This window comes from Callospermophilus lateralis, unplaced genomic scaffold, assembly GCF_048772815.1.
Source record: "Callospermophilus lateralis isolate mCalLat2 unplaced genomic scaffold, mCalLat2.hap1 Scaffold_94, whole genome shotgun sequence".
NCBI classification, from domain to species: domain Eukaryota; kingdom Metazoa; phylum Chordata; class Mammalia; order Rodentia; family Sciuridae; genus Callospermophilus; species Callospermophilus lateralis.
In genome coordinates, this window is record NW_027517559.1 from 4,784,582 (window position 1) to 4,798,559 (window position 13,978).

The window sequence follows — 13,978 nt, forward strand, 5'->3', positions numbered from 1 at the left end:
TTTCAATTTTCCTCTGAAAAGAAATGAATACATGCAAAACCTGTCTAAACCAGTGGCATTTGTTTAATCATTGGCTCCAGGTAGTTATGGTAGAAGTCAGACTTTACCAACCATGAATTTTTATCTTTTACTTTTGTTTTGTAACAGATAAACAGGGCTCCTATTCATGCTAGGCACATTGGGTATCATGTATTGTGTGTCAATGTCATGTTGTGCTGTTCATAACTTGTTGAAAAAAACCTATGAGATGAATATTATAGTCCCTGCAATACTCATGATTAGCCCCACAGTTCACATGCTTTGTGTTCTATTGGCATTATTCAGACCTTTTAAAAATAAAGTTATCTGGCTCCAACTCCAAGGAAGTTTGATTAAATCAGTCTGAGATTCATCTTGGCCTTGGGATGTTTAAAAGCCTCCTATGTAATCCTAATGTGCAGCAAATTTTGGAAACTGGATTCATCTGAAACTGCTGAAACGTTAAGCAAATTCCCCAAGCCCATGTAGCTAGTAAGGGTTGGTATAGGAATTCAAACCCAAACATTCTTCATTTCATAACTCAGTCTTCAATGAAGCAGGGCATCTTGTTGGTGGTGTTCAGTACTATTCAAAGTGGAGACTTCTAGAACTATATTTACCTTCACACCCATAACCAAAATTAAAATGAAGAGCAGTTTCCACGAACTGACACAATTAAAAATTTGCTAAGACTTAATAAGTTGCATAACATTATACTTGTTATCTTAGTTATTTCGTAAAATATTGCCTACATTTGAAAATTTTATGATCTAATGAAGTCATGCACTTTAAACAACCAAACTTAAAATGAATGTTTCTATTATTTCTTTTATCTTTGCCACTTTTATTAAAATGAACTGATAATTTTTCAAGCTACTAAGATGTGAGGGATATGTTGTCCTTACCCCCTGCCTGAGCAATTTATGGTTCACACAGTTAATGGTAATTGAGGAAAATTTTTCAACTGATTAAATATTTTCTTATTAATGTAAAGTAGAATTTATTTCTCTAGTTCTGTATATTTTATCCAATTTATCTTTTCTTTATATTAGAAACAGTCACTATGTCCTACTGTGTCCTTGTGATTATTAAATTAGAAAATAGTTGTGTTTACTATTTTTAAACACTTGACTACAAAAAAAAAATATTTCCAAGAAAAGCAAGTCACTATTATTTTCAGTTATACAAGATTATTTCAGAAGTGAAATTAATTCTCCTATCTCCATTTTGGTTTAATGACATGCAATATCTTATGTTTGAGGCTGATGGTCTTACCTGATTCTTGAATCCTGATAGAAATTAACATATAAGGGTGGTGAGCTCATTCAACATTTACAAGATGCAAACTTCTGGAGAACCTCATATTTTCTGTAATTCCAAAGTGAGAGAAACATGAAGTTCTCTTTTCTGTAAGTTTTTAAAAAGCATAGAATTCTAATTTTGACTAATTTTTTTCAAAACTTACAACTTCATGATGAGCATACATAGGACTATTTGTAGTTTAAAAATTTGCATCTGTATTATATTTAATATATTTATAAGAAACATATTGTTTGTCTTTTTAATAATTATGCTGAGTTATATAGAGTAATGTATTCTATTATGATATGTCAGAAAATAGCAATTTATTCCATTATGTATATTTTATTCAACATAGCTAACATTTCATACTTATTTCAGCAACTGAAAATGTAAATACAGACTTGAGGTTTTTAAATGGCTTTACTTGTCTATATTATTTAGTAGTGCTGATACAAATTCTAGATACTGTTTTTTTCTGCAAATGTTTTCCAAGAAAAATAAGCATTTAACTTGGACATGACATAATATCAAGGTTTATTTTAATATACTTTATAAGTTTAAAAAGAATCCGGAGTCATATTTACTATTTCTCTAGGATATTTCATATTCTTTACATTGTAAAACAGATCTGGTATGAGTCTTTGTTGAATGAGAGATAATGTATGAAAAACTGGCTCAACTTCTACAAATTCATAATTAATATGTTATTCTATTAAATTCTCCTAGAAAGTTTTTGCCACAAAACTACTAAAATATCCTTTGTGTTAGCAGCTTTACATTCAGTATCATTCAGAATACTATACTGAATTATCCCTTTCAGGACAACAAAAGCCATTTATGAATACAATATGCAGAAACTTTGTGATATTTTTTGTCTGTAGGCATGTTCATTTTATAAAATTAATATTATCAAAAATTTATCTTATGTTCCAGCTCTATTCTGAAAATCCTGAATATAATTAGAGAGAGAGAGAGATGTTTTAATTAACAATAAATAGCTCAGATTGTGACTTAAAGGGCAGATGTAAAAATCATTTACAAAAATATTGAGTCCCTTAGGCTGTGGGTTTAGTTAAATAGCTCAGTGGAAGGGTGAACACCTAATATACGTGAAGCCCTAAGTTCAATCTTCAGCATCCCCCTGCCCCCCAAAAAAAGAAACAGAGAAAGAGAGAAAGAGAAATTTTAATTCTCTCTTTGTACAGTTTTTTGTGTTTATCTTCTAAATTAAACAAATATGTCCTTACATTTTTAAGAGGAAATATGTAGTATACATGTGTTTACAGTTCAAATGAACCAATCATCCTCTACACATTTTCAGGATCCATTTGGCTCTTCATCATTTGTCCCATGAGTTTTCAACACGTTCTAACATTAGAGAGGGCTCATTATGCTATACCTTGTCATCTGCAATGGCTTTCTGTTTCACCTCTTGGATTTCTTTTGACCTCTGGAACACTGAGAATTCAAACTCACCCTGACATGACATCCTGTGTGAAGAAAAGTATAACAATATTGTATGGAAAAGATGGATAGATAGAGCTGGTAATTGAATTTGAAACTATGATTTATCTCAAAAATAAAAATCAGTGTCTGACATGCCAGTAATATTGCTTTATAACAAAACATCAGAGGAAATGCCTTGTATCATTTACCCAGATATGCATTTGCCAAAAAATCTTAAAAGATATAAATAACTTAAAAGCACAAAAAGGAGTCTTCTGCATAGCAATGCTTGAATATTTACATTTGGTATTCAGTTCATGCTTCTTCAAGCAACTGAATCCCTTCTTTAGCATTTTACCTTGGCATTAAACCCCTTTTTAGCTCTTTCCTGTTTTGTCAGAAAGCAAGAATAGATATACAGCTACTGGTTTTGAATTGCAGGCTTTTGACTATACAGACAAATGTTTCATCAAACCATGTTGTTATCTTCATAGTTGGTAGAAGATGGATGTGCAGTTTAAGTGGAATCCTGAGTACAAGTTACTGAAATCTTGCCTGGCTGCAAAAGTGCACTTAGCACTTGAAAACCCCATATGCTCTTCTGTTTTTGAAAAAAAAAATTGCATCTTAAGCAAACTAAAACACTCTTTTCTCTTGTCCTCCAGGAGCACTGTTCACTGTGGTAGAATGATAATCTTATTAGATTGTGTTGACTTTTGTGAATTATCTCAATAAGAATTATGGCCTTTGAACACTAGAATGCAAAGGCCCTACTACTTAAATAACATTGATATTCTGCAGCAATATTCTTATAAGTCAGCTTGGGGAAATAATAGTGGATAATTTCCTATTGTAATTTAGCTTATTCATAAATTTAACTTTTCCTGAATTCAAATCAATTAATTTAAACTGATAATGTTTCATAATTGAATTGAGATAACAAAGTGTGAAGAAAAGCATAACCACATTTTATAGGAAAGTAGCTAGATTGCTGATAATTGAATTAGTAACATTATAAATGCAATTTTCATTTTAATCATGATATTTCCTCTACCTCTAAGAATTGACTCATGTTTATAAGTATTTCAACATACCAAAAAAGATTTTTTTAAGTATGATAAATCCTTAGAGTGATAATATTTATATTCAAAAGATTAATTCAGTTTCAAATAAGGAAGAGAAGTAACTCCGAAATACTGTTATTTGTTTTAATCTACATTAACCTATAATACTGAAAACTGCTAGTTTGTAGAACACTGTTCTAAGTGCTCTGGAAACAAATGATGCAAAGGGAATAACTTCAAGAAGTTTGTCATCTAACAGAAAAAAAAATATGCACAAGTAGTTGTTTCTCATTTTTTAACCTGAACACCTTCTGAGACTTCCAATATGGAAAATTAGTAGAACACAATTTCCAACAGAATGGCAGAAATGCTTTCCTGGCCACATATTACAGAAAAACAGCCTTCATGTTTATGAAGAAAATTAGCATTTATCTAAACTGAGAAGCCCATTTGATATAAATAAATAGACTTTTTTTTTCCCTAAGGTGCATATACATTTTATGTGCAATCCAAATAAGCTTAATGGATGTTTTGGAAGAACATTGCTAACTTTTCAATTGCTAGTTTTCCCTAAGCAAGGTGGCTATGGCTCTGTGTTGAATTTGTACCCTGGTACAAAGAAGTAGTCTCCAGGATGGAGGGAAACAAATATCTGGATTTCTACTCCAGGTTCTTTTAGGGAGATCACGCTCAATGCTGTGACCAAAGGCTGACACCTAAGAGGATGCTCTGTAGAAATGTGTAAATGAGTGGGAACTGGGAAGGCTGTGTGTGCCTTCACCTTCACATTTGCATTCTATATCCCAGAGCCTCCTTTACCATCTCCCCATTCCAGTTACACTGGAACATTCAGGGCCTTTCCCTGAGATCAATCTTTCTGATTTTTTTTAAATTTAAATTTTTTAAATTTAAAAATTTTTTAAATTCCTGTCATCATTCCATCCCTGACCCTCTTCTAATACAACTTCCTCACACTAGAAAAACAATTGCCTAGAGAGAAATCAGATCAAATGCATGACGATTTAGATGAGAAAAAAATCTTCAGGACTCCTTTTATGGGAACAGTGTGAGAGATGGTGGCCTTGATCCTCCCTTACCAATGTAAAACTTGATCTGAAGACTGCTCTCACACAAAACAAACATTAGGAAAATGAAGCCAAGGCATGATCTAGACAACACAGAGGGAAGCTTACATTTGAATCAGCATTAATTTCTGCAGTATTGGAGGTCATCAGTAATTTATTCACCAATCTTCATGTTCAGCACAATTATCACGCTATGCTAAACACCAGCAGAGGACTCACTCCCATAAGAAGATGAGATGCTCAGAGAAAGGGAGGACTGGAGATGTTTAAAGGAGATTTGTTTCTTACATGGTTTTAATTTGAAATCGTTTCATTCTGAAGATGTCTGGATACTGAGATAGAGCAAATGAAAGCAGTGGATTCCTGTTACAGATTCAGCCGTGCATCTTACTTATTTGAAAGGCTTAATCAGCACACTCAGGAGCAAGATGTGAGGCATCTTGTGGCGCTGCTTACTTGTCAGCTGCAAGATCAATAAAATGCAGACACTATTCTTTGCCACACTCCAAAGAATGAGTTTGCAGAGTGGGAAGGACTTCACTCTGAAGCTAATTTATTCACATGCAAAGTTACTTTGAGGAGGGCATTTGGGGCTTGGCACCAGCTGGCCCAGCTGCTCCAGCCCAACCTCCCAGGTGACATTGTTCATTCAGTTTTAGTCTGAACAGCAGGTCTCAGGTCAGAAGGCATTTCCAGTCCACCCAGACAATTCAGATAAAGCAGTTTTGTTAAGTGACTCTGTAAATGATGCCTAAAGCCTCTGCTAATCAATGTTAAATGGACTCATTAATTTAGGATTATTGTCATACCTGACAGAAACAAGGCCAATACCAAAGGTGCATAAACATGATCTCACAGCCAACAAATATAGAACTGTTATGTTCTGCCACTCTATTCCACTACTGCCTTCCACTGTTGGACTCAGCACTGATCAAATTACCACTGTGTCCACTGTGGGAGTAAAGAAGAGGTATTTCAGAAATACCTGGTAATGCCATGTGGCAGGTAGTTGAAAAATAGATCCACTCCACTCTCAGTCTCATTGTTTTTCATTAGTAAACAAATGCACTTCCCCTTTTTCAGCACAATTTCCATAGAAGTCGTCTGTATCCTTGAACTCTTTAGAGAGTACAGATGAAAAATGATTTTTAAAAAATTTAAAATGAATTATATAAAATGTTACGATGTCACCTGTAATCTGTACCGTTTGCTTACATTTGTATTTTTTTAATTAATTCCTTCTACAGATACTTTCTAAAAGCCTTCTAAAATTGAAGTTTGATGTTAGAGATAATGAGGAATATAATTCCTCCCTGCAAAGGGGTTCCCATCTTATGGAGCAATAGAAGTTGCAGGTCAGGAACATACTGAGGGCAGCTTGAGAGCAGAAACAATTTTCACTTTTCAGTCCTGTCCCTGAAACCTGGTTGATAGAGCCTGTCAGGCCCAGGGTAGTGGTTATCACAAACTCATGGAACAATGTTCAAACCAGCAATAAGAATGACTCTTGACAGATTTTTAAGGGAGGAATTAGGTTCACTGTTATTATTTGTTAGACACACCAATTGACCAATGTCGATTAAAGGGCGCATTCTCTGAGCTGCCTGCAGTTTTTGAAGCTCATACTTCATTTCCTTCCTCTACCCTACAACTAATCATTACTAGGACTGCCTATTCTTACTTCCTAAATATTTTTTTTAACTCTTACTCTTCTTTTATACTCACATCATTTTTTTACCTAGACAACTGCTATTTCTATGTGTTTGGGGTGATAGTTTATTCCCTTTTAATTCTCCCTTTCATGGTACAGTGAGTATGATCTATAATAAATGGTAATGTGGCCATCATTACAATCTTTCAAAAGCTCTCCATAAGTGACAGAATTAAGTGGTATCAACAATCTCTTCAGCAAAATCATCTAAACTATCTCTGCTTCTTCACACTGTTTCTGAACTTCCACTGTAGAACCATGTTGGTCTAATGACACTGAACTACCTCTACCCCCATGATACCAGCTTGTTTCCCACTTGTATCTGTTTTATGTTTCTTCTCTACTCTGCTAGTCCCCGTTCTTTTTTGAAATTTTTTTTCCATGAACCTAAGACTTGATTTTCATTCCATTCTCACATTGATCTCTGTGCATCTACCAATCCACAATCATTGGCTATATCCTATTTAAAAAAAAAAAAGTTATTGTTCTGGGTGTCTTCCCTACTGAACTGAAAGTGCTTTGGGGAAATGAATACTATAAATGTAGCATAGTAGGCAGCTTTCGCTTCCCACTCAGAGATCAGATTTAATATCACCTCTCAAGAAAGCCATCAATGACTGCTTGACCCACCTTCCTTTAAATTTTTTTTTTCCCCTTTCATAGTACTTACAACTTAATGGTCTTTTCTTGTTTATTTAACTATTTTTAATTTGTCTCCCAACTAAAATACGAATTCCTTGCCAACAAAGACACTTCTGTCTTATTTATCCCTTGGTATCACCCCTGCCTAGAAAGTGCCTATTATATAGCAGACTTTCAATAAATATGTATTTTTAAAACTGAATTACATGAATGGAATATGGATGAATGAATAGACTGATGGATGGTTGGGCACATAAAAAGAGTTCAAAACAGTAACTCACACTTAAATTGGCAATACATAGGCCAATTATGGTCTCAGGTGAATTTTTAACATCTCAAGGGGTGTAGAACACCATAGATCCTCCATATTTACTTTTGTGACAGTTTTAATACATCCCAATCTGTGAATGCTTTGTTTATCCTGAATGCCATTCATGATATTCTTCATATTCCCTCCATATTAATTCTCCCACTCTCTTCCAGTAGTAGGAGATTCCCCCCCCCCAAATATAGTAACAGCAGACTTATATCAGAGTCGACCATTGAAGAATCATGAACACTTCATCTGAATTGCAGGCTTATCTTTGACATTGTTAACTTACCTCCCCACAAGTGTCCTCATTTATGAAATAGGGTTGATAACCTTTTTTTTCCTGAAAGTATTATTTTGAAGATATGTGAGAAACTCATTTGGATGCTCTTTTCAAACTTCAGAGTTCTCATTTGATATTAATTATATCATTAATCATTTGTTCATATTCCTTCCTTCAGTTATTGATAGTAATGGCAAAGAATAATTCCATGTTATTTCTTTTTAAGCATCTTATTGTTGATTGTTTAAGGTGACTTACTCTTAGGTATATAATCATTCGCACTCTGAATTGCAACTCCTTCATTGGTTTGTATAACTGTTAGGTTTAATAGGACGCTGGGGAAGTGGATAGCACAGGCAAAAAGGAAATTAGATTTTGAACCTTTTATTATGATGACATCCAGTTGATTGTGGTCCACATGATTAGTGAAGAAAAGATGCTGTTGTGACAACTTTCCAATGTAAAGTAAATATAAAGCTTAATTTGCACATTAGTTTACTGCTTACCAAAAAAGTAAGAAAGAAAAGCCTCAAAAACAAGGCTCAGCACATATTTATTGAGCTCTTTCTGTGTACTAGAAACTGTGCCTATGAGCATTCAGCAGTAAAATAAACCCAGTGTTGCTCTGAAATGGCTAAAATGCCAGGAACACCTCAATTGAAGTCCTTTAAAATGAACTTACAGAGCCATATTCCTTGTTTTTAAGTAATTTATAGTTACAAAGGAAAACCAGTTTATCTTTATCCTCCTCACAAATGGTGAATTAAGTGTTATTATAACCCAGATTGGGGCTGGGGATGTGGCTCAAGTGGTAGCGCGCTCGCCTGGCATGCATGCGGCCCGGGTTCAATCCTCAGCACCACATAAAAACAAAGATGTTGTGTCCGCCGAAAACTAAAAAATAAATATTAAAATTCTCTCTCTCTCTCTCTCTTTAAAAAAAATAACCCAGATTGTTAAAAAGTAAATAATCAAGGATCATTAGCCAATAAGGAAGTTGATACATCAGACTCAGGCTTTATTCAAGAATCTCGGCCACAGTGGTGTTTTCTGTGGTGGGCTTTTCTGACTGTATGTGGGTGATAGAGTATGTAGGTAGAATTGTTATAGCTTGTTTAAAGGAAAACAACTACAACATGGAATGCAGGACTGGGGACATTAGTGCTTGTAAATTTAACAAGAAGTGAGAAACCTCATGGGACAATACGTGATACACTGTTAAAGCTCTAGATCAATAAAACATGTCAGTGTATATGTTTCAAATTTTTTTAAATTTCTTTTTGTTGTAGTTGGACACACTACCTTTATTTTATTTATTTATTTTTATGTGGTGCTGAGAATCGATCCCAGTGCCTCCCACATTCTAGGCAAGCGCTCTACCACTGAGCCACAATCCCAGCCCTTTAAATGTTTTTAAAATGAATGAATGTTAATGATTGAGATCATTATAAAGACCAGGAGCCTTATGGCAGACAAACCATACAAATTTGTAAAAGTCACTTCTTTGTGTTTGGATTCCATGATAATGCTACAGCCCACAGCCAGTAGGTTTGCTGATGTGTTCGATAATAAAAGGTAGGTGATAGGTTAAGAGAATTGACAAAGTAGACTTGCTGAATAATGGTGGTTTGAGATCTACTTTTGCTTATCAACTGGCTGCAAATTCAGTGAAGATGTCCAGTTCAGCAGGAGGTCTTCAGATGCACATTGCCTGATGGCACTGAGTCCTTGCTAAGGCTATCAAGCAGTTTAATTGATCAAGCCCGACTCTGTAGCTCTGCCAGTCTATTTAGTGACCTACAATAAATGGCCCATGATAAATGACCTCCCTGCCTGCTACATTTTTCTATCCAAACATTGCACAAAGCAAGGACAAGGATCCTTGAGACTCCTTTAATGGCAATATTCTTAAAAGGTCAGTCTCCTACAGTTTTTAAAATCAGATTGAGTGTCATCATGAAAGTTTCTTAGGGCTTTTATGAAGTCTATAAAGATCTTGAAGTTTAAAATGGGAAGCAGAACAAGAATCTGACGAATCAATATTTGAGATTTTAGTGTTAAGTATTTTGAAATGTGAAAATCAGAGTATTATCTGCAACTAATAGTACAATTCTGAAAATGAATGACTTCTTAATGACTTCAAAATGATAGAGAGTACTGTGTAAAGTGTTGAAAAGTTCTAAGTACATGTTTTAAAGTCTTTTGAAACAGACTTTGTTATCTAGATAGAGCATATACATTATTTCTTGTCAACTTCAAAAGATACAATGTTTACTATATTAATCATCTTCATTAATGCAAACTGAATGTGATGACTACTTATCCACATGCTTCCATCCTTTTCTTAAAAAAAAAAACATTTAAAGGTGTCAAAGTCTCTAGAGAAATGTTGATAATGTGCCTAAAGCTGCTTACTATTAAACATGGAATGGAAAAGGAAGCATATAGCAATGAAAATATGGTTATCAATGAGAAATATTTCCTACTTCTAAAAATATTATAATCCAACATAGGAATTCTTCATTTTATAGTTTCAAACTCAATCTAATCACAAACATTGAATTACTGAATAATCTTGGGCTTTAGTAGTAATTAATGTGTGCTGGTAGCAATCACCCATCCAGTTGACACCCATATGCTGATAATGATAGCAATGCACTCTTTTTATATTTTCAGGAATTCCAAAAACATTGTCATAGATTTTCTATAATAAGATTCTCATATTTATTATTCAAATCTAATATGGCAAAATTTTGAATATAAGGTTTAAAATGTTGGTAAAATTAAGAAAATCAGGTATTAGTTTAGTTATATTGTAATCTTACAATGAAGTTTTAAAATTAAATTTAAAATTAGTGAAATTTTCTAAAATGATTAAGAAATCCAACATTCATAATATATACAACTGTATATAATATATACATATGATTTTTAGGTGAATTTACTTCCATTTCTAATTTTAGGAATTAAACACATCTGATATCATCAAAAATATCATTTGTATCTATTATTATTTAATTATAGTGTTGTCAATTTTTATTAGGAAATTTTCACAAATTTCCAAGGCAAAAATTTATAGAGAAAATTTTACAATTTAAGTTGTAAATGCAGATACTTTCACATCGAGTTGTGGATTTTGAACTAAATATATTGGAAAAATAAATATTTTAGCATCTTCATTTATTGATGAGTACACACACTGTCATTTATATTGCAGTATCATCTTCTCTCATTATAAAATCCTTTTTCTATGTACTTCTATAATTTATTATATATCATAGGTAACAAATCTTTCAAAACACTGATAAATTTACACAATGCCTTTTTGTGAAAGGATAACTTGGAATAGTTGTAAAATTTCAGGTCAATAGCTTATAATAGTGAAAATATGCTATTAGTACGAAAATCATTTTGACCCAAAACTCAGCTGTATGCTGGTCAGGAAATAATAGATGCACAGATATTTGCTGAGGGCTTATGATTTATGAGGCACACGAATCTCTGAGAATATAAAATATGAGATGGGGCTCTTACATTTTTTATTTTTATAATTGACAAGAAATACGTCTTTTAAGAGCATTATGCTTTTGCTGACGTGATCAACAACCAAAAAGATAACAGTACATCAAGCAGAATAGAAATACAGAAAGAAAGTGCCTATTTAGAGGCCACTTCCAAAACATAGGGAAAAAAAGCTTCAAGAGAAGCAAGAATTATTTCCTTAATGTAGGAATCAATATAGATCAGTCCACTGGGACTTAAATGTCATGGATGTACAAATTAAAATTACTTTTCAAATATTTCCTATCAAATCATAACCATGTTTTGCATATGTATTATTTCTAATACATTTGCATTTTTTTTTCTGATTTGTTCCCAGAATGCTCAGGCCCATTGGGAATTGAAGGTGGCATCATATCAAATCAGCAAATCACAGCTTCATCCACCCACAGAGCTCTTTTTGGTCTCCAGAAGTGGTATCCCTACTATGCACGTCTAAATAAGAAGGGACTTATAAATGCCTGGACAGCTGCAGAAAATGACAGATGGCCATGGATTCAGGTAACAATGATGTGGGAGGCAGTGATTGTCCAAATGACCTGGGTCACTGTTCAGAGAAAACAAGAAGGAATTCATCATGACTCTTCCTAATAGTCAGAGGAAAGGGTGATGTAATTAAGGGCATAAATTGGTTACAGACTCTAAAAATGAAGGAAAAGTACATGTTCCACTTGAAAGTGTGTTCAGGGGATTCAAAGTGTTAGAACTCTTGGGTATAAGTGCACTATCTTAAGTCATATTTAAGATGGATGCCTTCTCATCCACACTATATTAGCAGCACCTTAAACTACAAGAATTTTTTTAAAAAAATGTCTTTTTTTCTTCTCTGTTTCTAAGAAGTATCTCCACATGTAAAAATATAAAATATATAGGCTATGATAATACCTTGACACTCTCTTTTTATAACTGTCTAACTAGTCATTGATATGTGCTGAAGGGAAGAAAAATCCAATATATGTGAGGTCAGAGGAAGAAGTAATTAATTATCTTTATAAAGATACATGGGGAAGACAGCTTTTGAGGAAGGCCTTGGAAGTGTTTTCAATAGAGATTAGATTACCAGGAAAGAGCATGATCAAAGGCTTACATGAGTGTCCAGGGAGCAGCATGTAGAAATTCATGACAACTAAAAGTTGCTAGAGGGATTTGTTCAAATTTAGTGTGAGTTGGCTCTGTCACAGGATCATTCTAAAAGGTTTTGGCTTTGTTTCACTGGAGTGGGGAGCTGCTACAGAGTTTTGATTAGGTGGCTTATCTGTTTCTCTGTCTACTACATATTTTGAGTCAGAGAAACATGGAAGTCCCTGATGTGACATAAATAGTGCAAAAAACATGAAGTTTGCTTTACAGTTTGTTTTAATAGAAAGGAAAATTGATTCCTGACAAAATAACAAGACTTCTAAACTTTAGGAACTGCACCAAAATCTCCTTCATAAACTTTTTTTGTTGAAGTTTCTTGGGAATGCTTGTAGTTCACATATATGTATATGATGATGTGTATGTGTCCTTATATATAAAATTATTTTATATAAACAGCTATGTAGAGTTACTTAAAGTCCTTTATGAATTTTTTTGCATGCATTTCAGAAGTTTCTTCCTATATTGCACCTGACTTTTTCAATCTATACCCATGTGTGCAAAGAGAATTCCAGATATAGAAAATGGCACATCTACAGGGTTTTTTTTGTTGTTGTTGTCCTTTTTCTTTTTCTTTTCTTTTTTTTTTTTTTTGGTGCTGGGAATGAACCTTACACATACTAAAGACCTTGCCTAGTCTAGGCAAGCACTCTACCACTGAGCTAAATCACCAACCATATACAGTTTTGATTATAGGCTACTGAAAACCCAATTCAGCATTAAAAGAGATACAGAATAAATAATCATTCCAGAGACACTTCTAGTGAATCTAGTTGATAGTTCTGAACTGCATTTGCAGAATCACACTCATGATAGAATTAAAAAAAATTTACATTTTATGTCCTTATTTTTCACTTTATCTCACCTTGGTTTATTGTTCAATAACACAGTACATCATTCTGACTTTCAAAGTATGTAATTGTCTTCTTTATTCCAGAAACAATATATGGAAATAATTTCAAGAAAATAAGACAATGATCATCTCAGAGACATTTAATCTAAAAGTAGTTTAACTTAATTTATTATTGTAAACAGAACAAAAACTTCCTTTTAAGGGCTGTGAGTTGATGGCAAAAATGATAACAATGATGATGATTTTGCTTTTTCTCTGAAGATGATAATGAACTCTTAGAGGAAAAATAGTAAAATAAATGTAAACATTTTATTAGAGGAAGAAATTATACATAGTGGGATGAAAAACTAAAAATTTGTCATTGCTACTCAATGACTATTTAGTGATATGTTCAAGGAATATTGTTTTTATTGTATTCTTTAATAATAATTTTTATTTTCCTAGTTATTTTCCTAAAAATAAAAACTTCATCAATTTTTTAAAAGAAAAATCATATTTCAAAGATTCAGAATTCTAGTCATGTACCAAACTTTCAGTATTGGAGCATTCATCATTAATTTCTCTTA

The 13,978-nt window shown here is 33.3% G+C and overlaps 1 pseudogene; it reads left to right on the forward strand.

Moving 5' to 3' along the window:
• The window catches only part of LOC143641288 (EGF-like repeat and discoidin I-like domain-containing protein 3), a 282,744-nt pseudogene that overhangs the window by 234,899 nt on the left and 33,867 nt on the right, over nt 1-13,978 (forward strand).